This window comes from Fukomys damarensis, unplaced genomic scaffold, assembly GCF_012274545.1.
Source record: "Fukomys damarensis isolate Sample0158 unplaced genomic scaffold, DMR_v1.0_HiC HiC_scaffold_25, whole genome shotgun sequence".
Lineage (NCBI taxonomy): Eukaryota > Metazoa > Chordata > Mammalia > Rodentia > Bathyergidae > Fukomys > Fukomys damarensis.
Window position 1 is genome coordinate 15,458,746 of NW_022900937.1, and position 13,490 is coordinate 15,472,235.

General features: G+C 46.6%; 1 protein-coding gene across 5 annotated transcripts in view; it reads left to right on the forward strand.

Moving 5' to 3' along the window:
- Nucleotides 1-6,355: 6,355 nt before the first annotated feature.
- Nucleotides 6,356-13,490, forward strand: part of Usp3 (ubiquitin specific peptidase 3) — a 125,445-nt gene continuing 118,310 nt past the window's right edge. For 2 of the 5 annotated variants that reach the window (XM_033756032.1, XM_033756033.1), the window contains exon 1: nucleotides 10,395-10,500. The gene's annotated coding sequence lies outside the window, so the exon portion shown is untranslated. Of the gene's footprint in view, nucleotides 6,428-10,394; nucleotides 10,501-12,814; nucleotides 12,832-13,490 lie in introns of those variants that run through there. The other 3 variants (XM_033756030.1, XM_033756031.1, XM_033756034.1) reach the window with 3 other exon arrangements.

A 13,490-nucleotide genomic window follows, 5' to 3' on the forward strand; every position in this document is an offset into this window, starting at 1 on the left:
AGGGACAGAGCAGTAGAAATTCTCCTACACTGCTCGTGGGAACATTAATGGGTACAATCACTTCAAGCAGTCTGCTCTTACCTGATAAAGTTAAAGCTAGGCCTACCTTACGGCTCAGAAATTCCACTTCTTGTTAAATATTAACTCATGTATATGCAGTCAGAGACATAAGAAAAGCATTGTTTATAACGGTCCCAAGCTGGAAATAACCCGGGATGTCCATTCATTGTGGGGTGGATAAATGAAATACAGTTCATTCCCGCAGCTGTGCAATGAATGAATTACAGCTGCACCCACCCTCACAGGGAGGTGGCAGATGCAAATAGCAAGCTGTAGAAGAACACTGACAATACAATTCTCTTTATAACAGTTCAGGGATAGAAAAGACTCAATAACATATTGCTGAAGAGTAATATGTGTGTTGAAGCTCCTTTGAAAAAGCAAGAGAAATGAGTACAAAATTGAGGATAGGCCAGTAAAGGAAAGGCATCAGGGAAAGATGAATAGGTGTTTTCCAGCAGTAGTAATATTTTTTTCTGAAGTTTAGTAGGTGGAGTGTTTTACTGTTATTCTTTATACTTACATGCTGCATATATTCTTTAATGAATGGACTTTTTAGGACAAAAACTTTTTTTTTAAGAGTATGAACTGGATTTTTCAGAGGGTGGGCTGACCACTATCAGAGGGGTTTTTTTTCTGTGCTGCTGAAATCCAGGCTGGTTGGTGTGAGGGTCAGAGAGCTGGATATCACCCCAGCAGGCTTGCTCTGAACAGGTCTTAACTGGAGTCTTACTGGGCATAGATCCTGCCTTGTCTATGAAACAGCCAAGAACAAGCTGCATAGCAGAAATTCTGGGTGATAATGAATTAGAACTTACTGCCGTACCTATTAGTTCTTCTGTGACATTTGCATAGGGGAGCGATGGCGAACCTCTGAGAGACCAAGTGCCCAAACTGCCCCCCAGAATTCACTTGCTTATCACAAAGTGCTAATGCTGCAATTAAACCCGAATACTGAGGTTTTAGTTTAGGAAAAGCAACTCATACATTACACACACACACACACACACACACACACACACACACACACACACAATAACAGAGCTTTCGATGATACAAACAGCTTGCTGTGACAAACATACCATGGGTTCACCACCACTGGCACAGGGTTTCACAGTTTGTAAAGAACCTGTCATATGAATTCCCTTAACCCCTCTGAGAAGTAGCCAGAGGTTACGTGTGTTCCTACTGTGAAAAGAAAGAAACCAAGTCACAGCGAGTCAATGAGATTCTGCGTTAAGTACCCCCATCCCCCCTTCAGCACCCTCTGCACCCTCCCTGGGGTGGGATCACCCTGTGCCTTTGTATCCCAACTGCCAAGCCTCTCTTGCTGCTCTGGTCTTGAGTTATTCTTTCTTTGTCCCAATCTTTAGACTTCTGTTTCTTCACTAAGGAATTTTTCCAGATGCTATTTTCCCTGTTTTTTTGGGTTGGAGCTTAGGGGCACCACACCTGCCTTGCAAGCACAAAGACCCGAATTCAATCCCGCCCCCCGCTTTGCTCTCTCTGGGTTGAGTCTTGCTGTGTTATCCAGGTAGACTCTTGAATGCCTAGGCCCAAGCAGTCCTCCTGCCTCAGGCCCACAAGTAGCTGGTACTAGAAGGAACTACCAGCCTGCTGAGCTTTATATGGATTTCTACTTCCTGCTGTATCTATCAGGGTGTTGACACCGGTCCACACTAAAACATCTGTGGGTGACACACTGGCACACGAGTCCAACAGAGAGCACAGTAGAGGGCAGCTATTGCCAGTGGGCACATAGAAGGATAGTTTGAAAGCTCTTAGCCAGGCCATTCAAGGCTGTGTTCCTTTGCCAACTATAGCTGACCCATGTGGCCGACTTTGCTGCCCTCTCAGGTTCCTTCTGCCCCAGGCACCGCCCGTAGGGAGCCAGCCCGCTCTGAGCTCTCCCCACCCAGGTACCACTTGTGGGGGACCTAGACCAACTGCTTTGTTCTCCCTGACCTGGGGGTGAACAAGGACAGACAGGGAGTCAGTTTAACATGCAGGCAACCAGCAGCTCTTGCCCCCAGTGCAGCTAATCTCATCTTTATCACCCAAACATGAGTACAAGCAATCAAAGTAACACAAGATCCCTCTGTTTTTCAACATCCATTAGAACCTGCTCACGTAAACAACTTAACCCCAGCTGCCTTAATTTTTCCCTGGAACCTGCAGTCTGAAGCCAGGAAAAGGGAGAACTGCAGACTGACACACATTTGGACAGATCAAAGACAGAGGGGAATCTAGAGCCAGGGCTTCTAGGCTTCCTGTAGCTCACCCTGTGAGCTCCTCCGGTCACTTCCTTTCTGGAGGCAGGGCCCCTCCAGCAGAGACCCATAAGGAGACTCCGCATTTTTCAGAGTCACCGGGAAACAAACGAACCCTCCAGTCACATTGTCTCCATTTGCATTTTTATAACTCAGGCTGGTGTCCAAATTTCTCATACGTACTGGGAAATCATGTCATTTCCACTGTTTAGTGGAGCACACCACGGGTGTTATAAAACCGCTTTTCTCACTTAGCAGCTCTGGGCAGCAGAATAGACTCGTACTCCAGATCCCGGAATGGCAGAGATTCCTTGGGACAATTCCAGAAGGAGTTGTTAGCCCAATGAATAATACAGTAAGCACCATTCTGACCCTCTGAGCTGTGATAGTGCCATTTTCTATTGCTTTTCTCTCTTCTAAGGGAAGACATCCAACAAGGGACTTATTCATATTTTTAACTAGAATATAAACAGACTTTTCATGCCAGAGCGATTATAAACAGTGTATGTTAAAGAATGAACTGGCCTACTCTTACCCAAAGAAATACAGAAGAAAGCAAATTTGGGACCTGATTAGAAAATATTAATTTTCAAAAATGTTTTAAAGCCACAATATATTCAGGACACCCAATGCTGCAACAAAAGTATCTCACTGATATAATAATGGTAGCTTTGTAAATTCTTAATAGTTCTTCTGAGAGGCAATATGAGGACACCAAGGAAGAACTGTATTCATGATTTTTGAGAAGAAGTACACTAAAAATATGCATGAAAACAACATCAGCAATATCTGTTATAACAAAAAACACCACTAGGCTTAAGAAAATTGCTACACAGATTTTAATATGGCCCCACATTTGCCTCTTACACAGCTATAAGGATACTTATGAAGATTAAGTAGTAATATGGAGCAGTGTTTTGATAAATAAAATATAACAAGTTTCAGGCTAACATATGTATTATAATTATAGCTCTAAAATAAGGTTTATACTCATGTACAAGAGCCAGAAGGTATTGATCTAAAAATGGCTATAGTGGTTGGGGGTTTAGCTCAGTGGTTCCGCCACCTGCCTTGCAAGCACAAGTTCCCGAGTTCGATTCCTGATCCAGAAAATATAAATAAATAAATAAATAAATAAATAAATAAATAAATAAATAAATAAATAAATAAATAAATAAATAAATAAATAAATAAATAAATAAATAAATAAATAAATAAATAAATAAATAAATAAATAAAAATTAAAATGGCTATATAGTTTTGAGGAGGCACCCTGTTAAGCTTTAAATTATTTTTATGTTTATATGCCATTTTGTTACAATTAAATAAATGAATAAGTAGATCAATTTAAGAATGATTACTCTCATCACCAAATTTCTCCTTTAGCTGACGAGGAACTCTGCCTATCTCATGCAGTGATGTTTGCCAAAGCATTTATCTGGCACGTGCTAAGTGCTCTGTAAATATTTTTGGATTAGTCGCTGTCAGCCTCTCACAAGGGTTTAATAAATCACTGATAAAGACCTCTTGCTTTTGCAAATGTGTCTTTTGCCAGCACCTCCACGGTCTCCAAAAACACTTTTGTATATAAGCAGCTTTTGGAAACCAAGCATCTTCCCGTCTCCAGAGTTTCACTGGCAGGCAGGACAAAAATGTCCCATGGAGGCTGCCAGGGTGTCCAGCCCGCCAAGGTGGGCACAGCCTCCCTTTATCTGCAAGTTTCACCTTGGAGCAGATGATCACAGGGACACAGTAGAGAGCCCCTGGACCCTGGCTCATCTGGACATTGACTCTTCACACCAGAAGGTGGCAGCCTGCACACCTCCTCCTGGTGGTGTGGAACCCACACCTCCTGTGACACTTGGAGAGAGACTTGTTCACGCTCTGCAACCCAGTCCATCCTTGGCCGAAGTAGGCCAGGCTGAGGGTGTGACAAAGGTGGCCAGGGCTGGTGAGGCAGATGGTATCGACTGTTACGGTATTCACAGAAGCACCCAGGAAGTACTTCTTTGTCCTGCCACAGAGCGACACCCTTAGAAAGCCCAGCAGTTGGCACTGCCATCAAGAAAACAATTGCAAGTCGCATGATTCAGGTATCTTTGCATTTAGTAATGTCAAAGTCTATAAAGGAATTCTTTTCTGTGTGTTGCCTTCCTTTTGACTTTCAGCAGTTCATTCAGTTGAGCTCCTAGAAGGAAGAAAAGAAATTAAGAGTTCCTTTTTATTCCTTGTTACCAAATAAACAAAAACATAAGTAGCTGAGCATGGTGACGCACAACTGTAATACTAGCATTGTGGGAGGCTGAGGCAAAAAGATGGCGTGTTTGAGCCCAGCCTGGCAAACTTAGAAACGTACTGAGACCCTCTTTCAAAATAAAAAACAATACAGGTCTGGGGATGTAGCTCTGTGCAAAGGCCCTGGGTTCAGTCCCTGGTTCTGAATGAAAAAAAAAAAAAGTAAAAGAAATGCTTCCATGCCTGGTGGTACATGGCAGGGCTGAGCCTCCCTCCCCAGGCTCCCCGGCCATGGGTCCCCCAGGATACTTCTGATCCGCTGTGGAAAAGCCTGGCCTGTGGCTGGGGGCACTGTCCATGTTAGTACCAGCTGCAAAGTGTGTTTACACCTCCCCAGCTAAGACTGTGCTCCTGGAATGAGATGAGAGAAAGGGAGGGAGGTAGTTTATAACTGAACAGTAAGGAAAAGCAAAACTTCATAGAATGAATATAAGGAGTAGCACTGGGGAGATTTTATATTTGTACAAGCCGGAGTCTCTAAGAAGCCACCTACTCTAAATATTTGGTAAATTAGTAGATTGGAAGTTTGACAGATGTCGTCAGTTGCCTACGCTGCCCTTTCCCCTCTTTACTTTTTTTTTTGGTATCAGGGATTGAACTCGGGTCCTGGTGCTTGCAAGGCAGGCCACCAAACCGCTGAGCGAAATCCCCGGGCCCTCCCTCTTTACTTCTTAAAGTTGTGATTTTGTTCACGCTCTTCCTCTTCTGATGAGCAAATGCTTTGGGGAAGGTCGAGCCCAGAAGTGGACTGGACAGTGGAGCTGCTTCAACTCTAGGTTTCCCCAAGCCAGCGCTGCTGTCCCTTCCCTTGCCGAGTGATGACGTAGATCTGGCCAGTGAGGAGGAAGGGAGGTCCTCTGGGATGATTCCAACAAGACTTTCTTCGCTCGCACAAAGGGACAATCACAGGACTGTCCCCCTGGTTTCCGTGGTGGATGTCTTGTTTAAAACTAAAGCAAATATCTTGCAGCCCCAGAGGGAAAACAGAATCTCAGAGAAACCCATCAACCCTCAAGCTGCTGTCCCACCAGCCTGCTTGTCATCGTCTAATCCACTTTCGTTAGATTTCCTGGTATTTGCAAAGCTCCACTAGTGTGTAAGCTGTTTATTCACTATTATGTCTGCATTATCCTTAGCACTGTCTGGAACATAGTACAGAAATATTTGCTGAAGGGCAAATGAACGAAGAGTGTCCTCACTGATGTAAGAGGGTGTTAAATTTTCTGGTGATCCTAGTGTTAGCTTTTTCTAGTTTGTTCTGTTTTGTTTTAACATCCATTCACAGCAACCAACCTGTTGACTAGGGCTGCTGGCTCCAGGGCCTAGAGCTGTGGGAAGTGGCAGGCACACTGGATTTCAAACTAGCTCTGCCACTTGCCAATCAAGTACCCTCAGGCAAGTCACTAACCTTCCCAGAACATGCCTGTAATGTGGGCGCTGTGTGCACCCAGTGTTTCATAGGGTTTCTGTGCGTGATCAAGGAGAAGCAACCATGGACCAGACATGCAGGAGGTCCATGCACTTCCTTCTTGCATCTGCAGGTACTCAGGTGCTAATGCCTGAATGAAGTGGGCTGAGTCCCTGCTTGACCTTGAAAAGGACCTTGCGGGCCAGGGGAGGAGTCGGGTGTGTCAGCCAATCACCCAAGTAACCTATGTTAGTATCATTATGAGCAAAACAAACTGACGTCATACCCTCCCATGTGACAGTGGAGACAAGCACATTACCACCCTGGGATGCCCCCGCCAAATTGGTCCAACATGAACTGGCCACAAGGAAACACCAGAAAAACCCAACCTGAGGTACCTCTTATAAAATTACCATCCTGACATTTCAGAGATGATAATTGTCAGAATAGCTTAGCATGCCCAAAGCCCTAATTTGATGGGGGAGGTTATTCACAATCATGAAAAACAAAAAAAAGAAAGACCAAAGAACTGTTATACGTTGAAAGATATCAAAGAGACATGACAACTAAATGTGATGCATGACCCAAATCTTTCCTTTGTTATAAAAGACTTTATTGAGACAATTTCTAAAATCCGCAGATTAGATAATGGTAGGTATTAAAATTATTTTCCTAATTTTGATAATTATCTGTAATTACATGTGAAAATGTTCTTGGTTTTAGAGAACAAACACTCTGAAGGATAGATGGGAATAATGTCTGTAAATAACACACAGCAGTTTAGAAAAGTGAAATAAAACTGTAACTCTATGTTAAGACAAATACGGCAAAACATTAATACCTAGGCAATCAGGGTGAAAGATATACCAGAACTCTTTGTGCTATTCTCACAGCTTTTAAGTCTCAAAATTATGTCAAAAGTTACTTTTAAAAAGTTGAAATGAGACAGGCACAGTTGTACAAAATCTGTAGTCCCAAGACGCTGAATGAAGCAGGAGAATTACAAATTTAAGGCCAGTCTGGCCAACACAGTGAAATCCTGTCTCAAGGTAAAATTTTAATAGGGCTGGGGTATAACTCAGTCGCACAGCATTCGCCTAGCCTGTGCTGAGTCCTGAGGGTGGGAAAAAAATTTTTTTAATTTAAAGAATTTAGAGCCAAGTTCTAAAGCAGGCTAGGATGTTATGGGTGGACAGGAGGTTAAAGGGAATTCATTCCAGACTGAGGAGGCACCCAGGAAGCCAGAGTAGCAGGTGAGAGGTGTCACAGCCATCCAGGCAGACAGCAGAGGGAAGGGCGTTTCAGGCAGTGTTCTGGAGCAGAGTGGGAGTATGAGAGGGCAGCTGCTAGCAGGCAGGAGGCTGAGGGCCGACGGTAGGTGGTAAAGATGGACGCCTCAGCTGGGGCCCATTGCAAAAGGCCTTGCACACTAGGAGGCACTGGGGCTGTGTCCTGTGCAAGACCCACGTGAGGGAGGCCACAGGTGACTGCTAGTAGGTCTGGGGGTGAGAGAAGACGACGCGAAGAGCTGTAATTGACGTCTGTTAGCTGGAGCTAGAAGGTGCCTTTCCACCGCTGGGAGGCAACGACAGGCTGGTTCCAGTGCTGGGATTCCAGTTTGCTGTGCCTGAGGGAGGCCGGGGAACAAGGGCTGATCAGCAAGGACAACCTCTGGGCGGGCTTGGGAGGTGGGGCAGATGGAGCTGTGTACAGCCGTGGCCTTCTCTGCACATGCAGAAAACCAGCTGCGTGTTACCATCTTGGCCAGTTGGGGGTTCATCCAGTCATCCAAGGACTGACTTCCCAAGATTTCAATATGTCAGCCACATATAAAGAGCTACAGCCAGGCCTGCCATGATTTCACCTCAGGAGGCCTAAAGCCTGGTCATAAATTTGGCTCTTTTATCGTGTACAGCCCTCAGGCATTGTAAAGCAAATTGAGGCAATCCATTCATCTGACCCTCAACAAATATTTGCCCAGTGCTGCCGTGTGTTTAAGAGGCTCAGGTGAGTGGAAAAGGGGAAGCAGGTACGGTGGGAAAGCATGGCTTTTATATTATCCTGAGAGCGCCTTATCTCACCGGGGTTGCACTCGGTACAACCACATTAGATAGGGATTCATTTCTCATCAATTCTGAGAAGGACGGCTGGGGATGTAGCTCAGCAGTTCTGCCGCCTGCCTTGAAAGCGCAAAGTCCCTGGTCTGATACCCGGTATCAAAAAACAAAAATCTGAACAGGAAATGGCACCTTGAAGCCTTCCTAGCTTCCGGAAGATGCAGGCATGGTGTAAAGGAGCACTGTGCGCAGTGTGTGAAGAAGCCTCACAAAGCAAGATGAGTCCCGTGCAGCCTGGGGATTCTCCCCAAGGCCCCGGCAGTTTCGCCTTAGCAGTTCACAGTTGTGGTGATGAGGATGATTATGGCGGTGGTGACGAAGACACGCACGCCTGCTATGCTGGCCACTTGGCAAATCACTTGCTTTAACTTCTCTCCAACCCCAAACACAGCCCTGCGAGGTGGATTTTTTTTTTTTCCATTAAGTTTACTGGTACATTCAGAGCAAACAGTATAGTTACATTTATCATTGGGATCTCGTACCTTTACATGATATATCTTGGCACCCTTCCCTGTTTACAAAGACTTTGTTTACGTTTTTTCACATTGTTTTCTTTTCCCTTATTTCCTTTCTCCTCCCCTTCCCACTTCCCCTTTAGCCGTTTTCTTCTCATTTCACACTCCCAGTTACACCATTTGAACTTTATTTGCAGTTTTACTTTTTCACAACAGAGTAGGTAGATTTCTTACACGAAGGGAATTAGGGTTTGGAGAGACTGGGTTTGTCCAGAGCCCCACCACTACTTAGGATCTGAACTCAGATCTTCCTGTCTATAAGGTTGTGCCCTCTCCCATGCTCCAAAATGGGAAAGACATTTGAGGTGAATGAGCCAAAGCAGCCCAAGGCTCATTGGATCTCAAACGGCAGCATGCAGCAGAGTCACCTGGAGGGCGATCAGAACTCAGATTGCAGCCGCCTCAGAGAGGCTCATTCCCCTGCACTGAGATGGGGCCTGCTAATCTGCGTGTCCAGCAAACCCAGATTTGCTACAAACGCTGCTGGTTCTGAGGCCTTACTCTGAGATCCTCTGCTTTCTGTTAGCAGCCAGGGACTCTCCTGCTTCCCCCGGCTCTTTCTGCCCATTTGGGCTTTTCTACTCTTCTTTCTGTCGCGGATTGCCTTGGGCAACTCGGTCTGCGACTACAGGGGCCTGAACTGGCGACGCGTGAGCAAAGAGGCACACACTTGATACACAAGGAGTTTACTTTAGTTCCTCATCTCCGGATCTCTACCCCGCTCTGCTCTCTGCGCCCGGAAGGGGTGGCAACATATATACCATAATGCAACCAATCAGCATACAGAGAACAGATTATTACCTTATAAGGATACATCAAACACCCACGGGAACATATCATGTGATCTACAGGAAAACTAAACCTAATACAAAATGGCTTCATAGGCTATATCATAAAATGGCGGAGGGGCGGATCTATAGTTCTCCACACTTTCTACCTGCTTCTCTTTCACTGAGTCTGCCCAGGACTGCAGGCTCTGCCCTCACTTGTTTCCTGGCTAGGGTCACTGCTCCCTCTAGCCGCAGGGTCATCACAGATCCTCTTGGGTTTCCGTTTACTCTGAGCCTCTCTGTGGGCTGTGCTCTCCCTTTGTCACACGTGGCTGTGAACTCTCTTGGCCCTTGACACCTTCTCTTACCTGCCGGACTTTGGACTGGGAATGAGAAATCTTTTCTAGGGTAATGAGAGTTAAAGAATCAACACCGTGAGTTGGAAAGATAAGCTTTGTAGCAACTTGGTGACCTTCCTAAATTACATTTCACAAGGGAGCCTAGCAGACATTGAGACTTGGAAGAGGTCGTGTGGAGAAGAAGAAGGGGAGGAAACTAACACTTACTGAGATTGTGTCATGTGTCAGACACACAGCCTGGGACTTACTATGTGTGTGGCGTTCCCACCCTGAATGGGAACGGCAGTCATTGTAGCTGATGAGAAAACAGATTCCAAGGTCAGTGATGAGTCATGTTCGCACCCCTGGTTACTGGTAGAAACAGGATTTCAACCAGCTTTGCTTGTGTTATTTTCTCAATCACAGACTGAACCATGTATTAGGCTTTGGGCCAGGCGTTAGGCTCACAGTGTGGCTTTAATAAAACAGCCTGAGTCGTCATTCCAGGGTCAGCGCCTTCGAAGCCAATGTGGGTCCATTTGGAGCAGCTGTTGTGGGCGGTGGGAGGAACTGGTCAAGTACTAGTGAGAAGGCCCAAGTGCCAGGAGTAGGCCCAGGAGAGCAGGACTCCAGGATCTCAAAAGGAAGATAGCAGCAGTTGGAGGCCTCCCTCAGACAAAGCCTGCCCAGGCTGCTCTCAAGAGCCACAGCCCACCTTCCTTCTCAGGTTTGTCCCCTGCCTTCCCTTTTAATCAAGGGCCAGCTTGCTGCCCAGCATAGTCCTAGGTATTGACATTGCTTTTATGATTACTTTTTTACTTTTAAAATAAAGCCTCCTTGTGTCCAAAGAGCTCCCAACTCAGATACAGGTGCAAGCAGCCAACTGAACACCGTATAATTTTTAACATGATGGGTGGTAACTTACAGCCCCAGTCTGCATACACATAGGACATCCAGGGCACCTCGCAGGGACATTGTCACAGGTGGGAGAGGAAGGGTGCAGTGCTGAGTTATATTCTGCCCTTGCGCACCTGACCTCTTGTGCACCCTTGGCACAGCCCCAGGGACTCCAGCAGAGGAGTGAGCAAGACTTCCTGGGTGTGCATTAGGATCTCCTTGTGCAGAGAAGGGGCCGGGAGGCAAGGAGGTCTCTGCAGGTGGAGGGGTGTCCAGGCAAGGGCTGTGCCCCTGAGCCACATCCCCTGTCTTACAATTTTAGCTTTATCAGGAGGAGACCAGGGGTTGAGACTGGACACTTGGGCATTTCCACTCCAATCTGCAAAGCTCCAACTTTTTAACATCCGTCCTCTTATGACAGCTCCCTCCAGAAAAGCCAGTGTGTCTAAATCCCCAACATCTCGGGTGGAGGACAGCTTACTCAGGAACAAAGATCTCTTTTTCCTGTCTGTCTCTATCTATCTTCCCCTCCCTTCCCATCTTTCTTCCTGAGTGACTATTTTCCAAGAGCCAATCATGTAATGACCATGAGAGACCAGGGACAATGACGAAGGAGCTATAAACTGCAAATGTCATCCGTCCTCCCTGAGTCAGGGAATGAAAATCTCAGCCTGGAATCAATGAGAAACTGAGCAGGAAGCCAGAGCGGGAGGAGATTTCAGTGTGTGTCATAACTAGTGAAGCGTGAGAGAGCAAGTTCTGGGCTGAGATCTAGCAGCTCAGGAGCCAGAGCAGGGAGCACATGGAAGGACCTGCAGAAGAAGCGTGGACATTCATTAGCTGGGTGTGAGGGGAGGGGGTGAGAACACTCAGCAGCCTGGGGCGGGGGGAGTCAGTCACGGAAGGGGATCTGGAAGGCGGGGCAGCAGCACCCCCAGCCCAACACCAGTGTGGATGTGGCTGTCCTCCAGCGTCCTCCAAGGTGCGTCCTTGGAGATGCCTCTTCAGTGGACCTCCCAGCAGAAGCAGGTGGGCCCTGGCCGTCCCTCTCCTCACAGCACCAGATGATGATGACACAGGCAGGAGAAGCCCCGGGAAAGTTATGAGAGCCAGAATGCACCCTCCCTCTCCCTCACCACCTCCTGTCTCCCCTCCACATGCTCAAGTGCACCCCGTGTGGCCAGGCACAGGGCCCCCAGGCAGAGGAGCAAAGAGCCTTGGAGAAGGAAGGACATTGATGTTATAAACTGCACAGGGATGCAGATTTTAATAACGAAGGAACTAGAAACCTGGAAAATGTTAGAGAAACCCAAATTGTTGGCTCTAAGCTGAGTGTGGAGGAGCACACCTGTAATCTTGGCACTGTGAGAGGCCAAAGCAGAAGGATCGCAAGTTTGAGTCCCACCTGGCCAACTTAGCAAGACACCGTCTCAAAAGAAAAACAGAGATGTAGCTCAGTGGGGGAGCACCTCTGGGTTTGGCAATCCACAATGCCTCCCACCGCCTGAAAAGTGTTGGCCCTAACCCTACGGAGAGAGGGGTCCATGCCCAGAAAGTTGGTACAGTAGTGGGAATGAGGTCAGTTCCCATTTGCCCACCCACACAAGAGAGTCACATTCAGACAAACTCACCATTCTATCATCACAACAACATTCAGAGTGATTTTGTTTTTTAATTGAGGTGAAGTTAATATTGCATAGGATTCACCACTGAAAATATAAAACTCAGAGACATTTATAGCCTTCACAAGGTCGTTCAGCCACCACCTTTGTTAAGCTCTAAAACCTTTCCATTCCCTTCTGGTAGTTTGATGTCCACGTTACCAGTGAGCTCTTAAGGCTCAGGAAAGAGAAGGGACTGATTGAAGGTCACGGTGTTAGGGTCAAAGTTGAACCCAGCTCCTCTAACTGCCATGGAAGGAGGGAGCAGATGCTTCAGACTTTTTCGAGAGCCTCTGAGCTGCTTTCCTGGCCTCTTTCCACCCCTGCCGCAGTGTCTCACACACAGACTCATCTGCTACAGCCAGACTCCCAGGTGGACCCTCCTCAGCCTCCCAGTGGGTCCTCATTAGCATCCAAGTGCTGTCTGAGCGCCATTTCTGTAACAGGAATGGAACTTTCGAGTCGGTGTAATCACAGGCAACTTGCTCCTCGAAGCACAGGTACCATGGGAAATCCTCTCATATCCTGGCTTTGACACCTCCCGGCTAGCCTGATCCTGGCTCTGCCTCCCCTGTGTTGCCGGCAGCAGTTTCCCTGCCGCGTTTGCCCTTCAGAATTCTCAAGTGGGATCCAACACAGCTCTGCAAACTGCAGGTGTTACCTGGGGAACCTCCTCCTTGACTTGAGGGGAGGGACGGCCCACTCCCCTCTCTCCACTATGATTGGCTAAGTTATTTTAAGGCCAAATAATAGCTGCAGTGCAGACATTAAACCTCTCGGTGCTCGTACACCTTCCTTGAAAAGATGCTCATGATCTATTGTTAGATGCCGAAGGTAAAATCCTATATGTTGCATAATTCTGTTATGCATAGAATCTATGTTATGCAGAAGGCCATACATATCCTCTGAGTGCATGAATATGTTTTCACAAGGAAAAGCCTGAAAAGCTATATTGTTAATGTTAACATGATAATGTTGGCCTTCTCTATTTAGTGTGATTTAGAGTGTCTTTCTCCTTCTGCTTATTTTCGTAGTTGCTGTTTCTTTCTATAAAATGTGGCACTGGGCTGGGATGTAGCTTAGTGGCTCCGCGCCTGCCTGGCAAGGGCAAGGTCCTGAGTTTCATCCCCAGTACCACTAAAAAAAAAAAAAAAAAAAA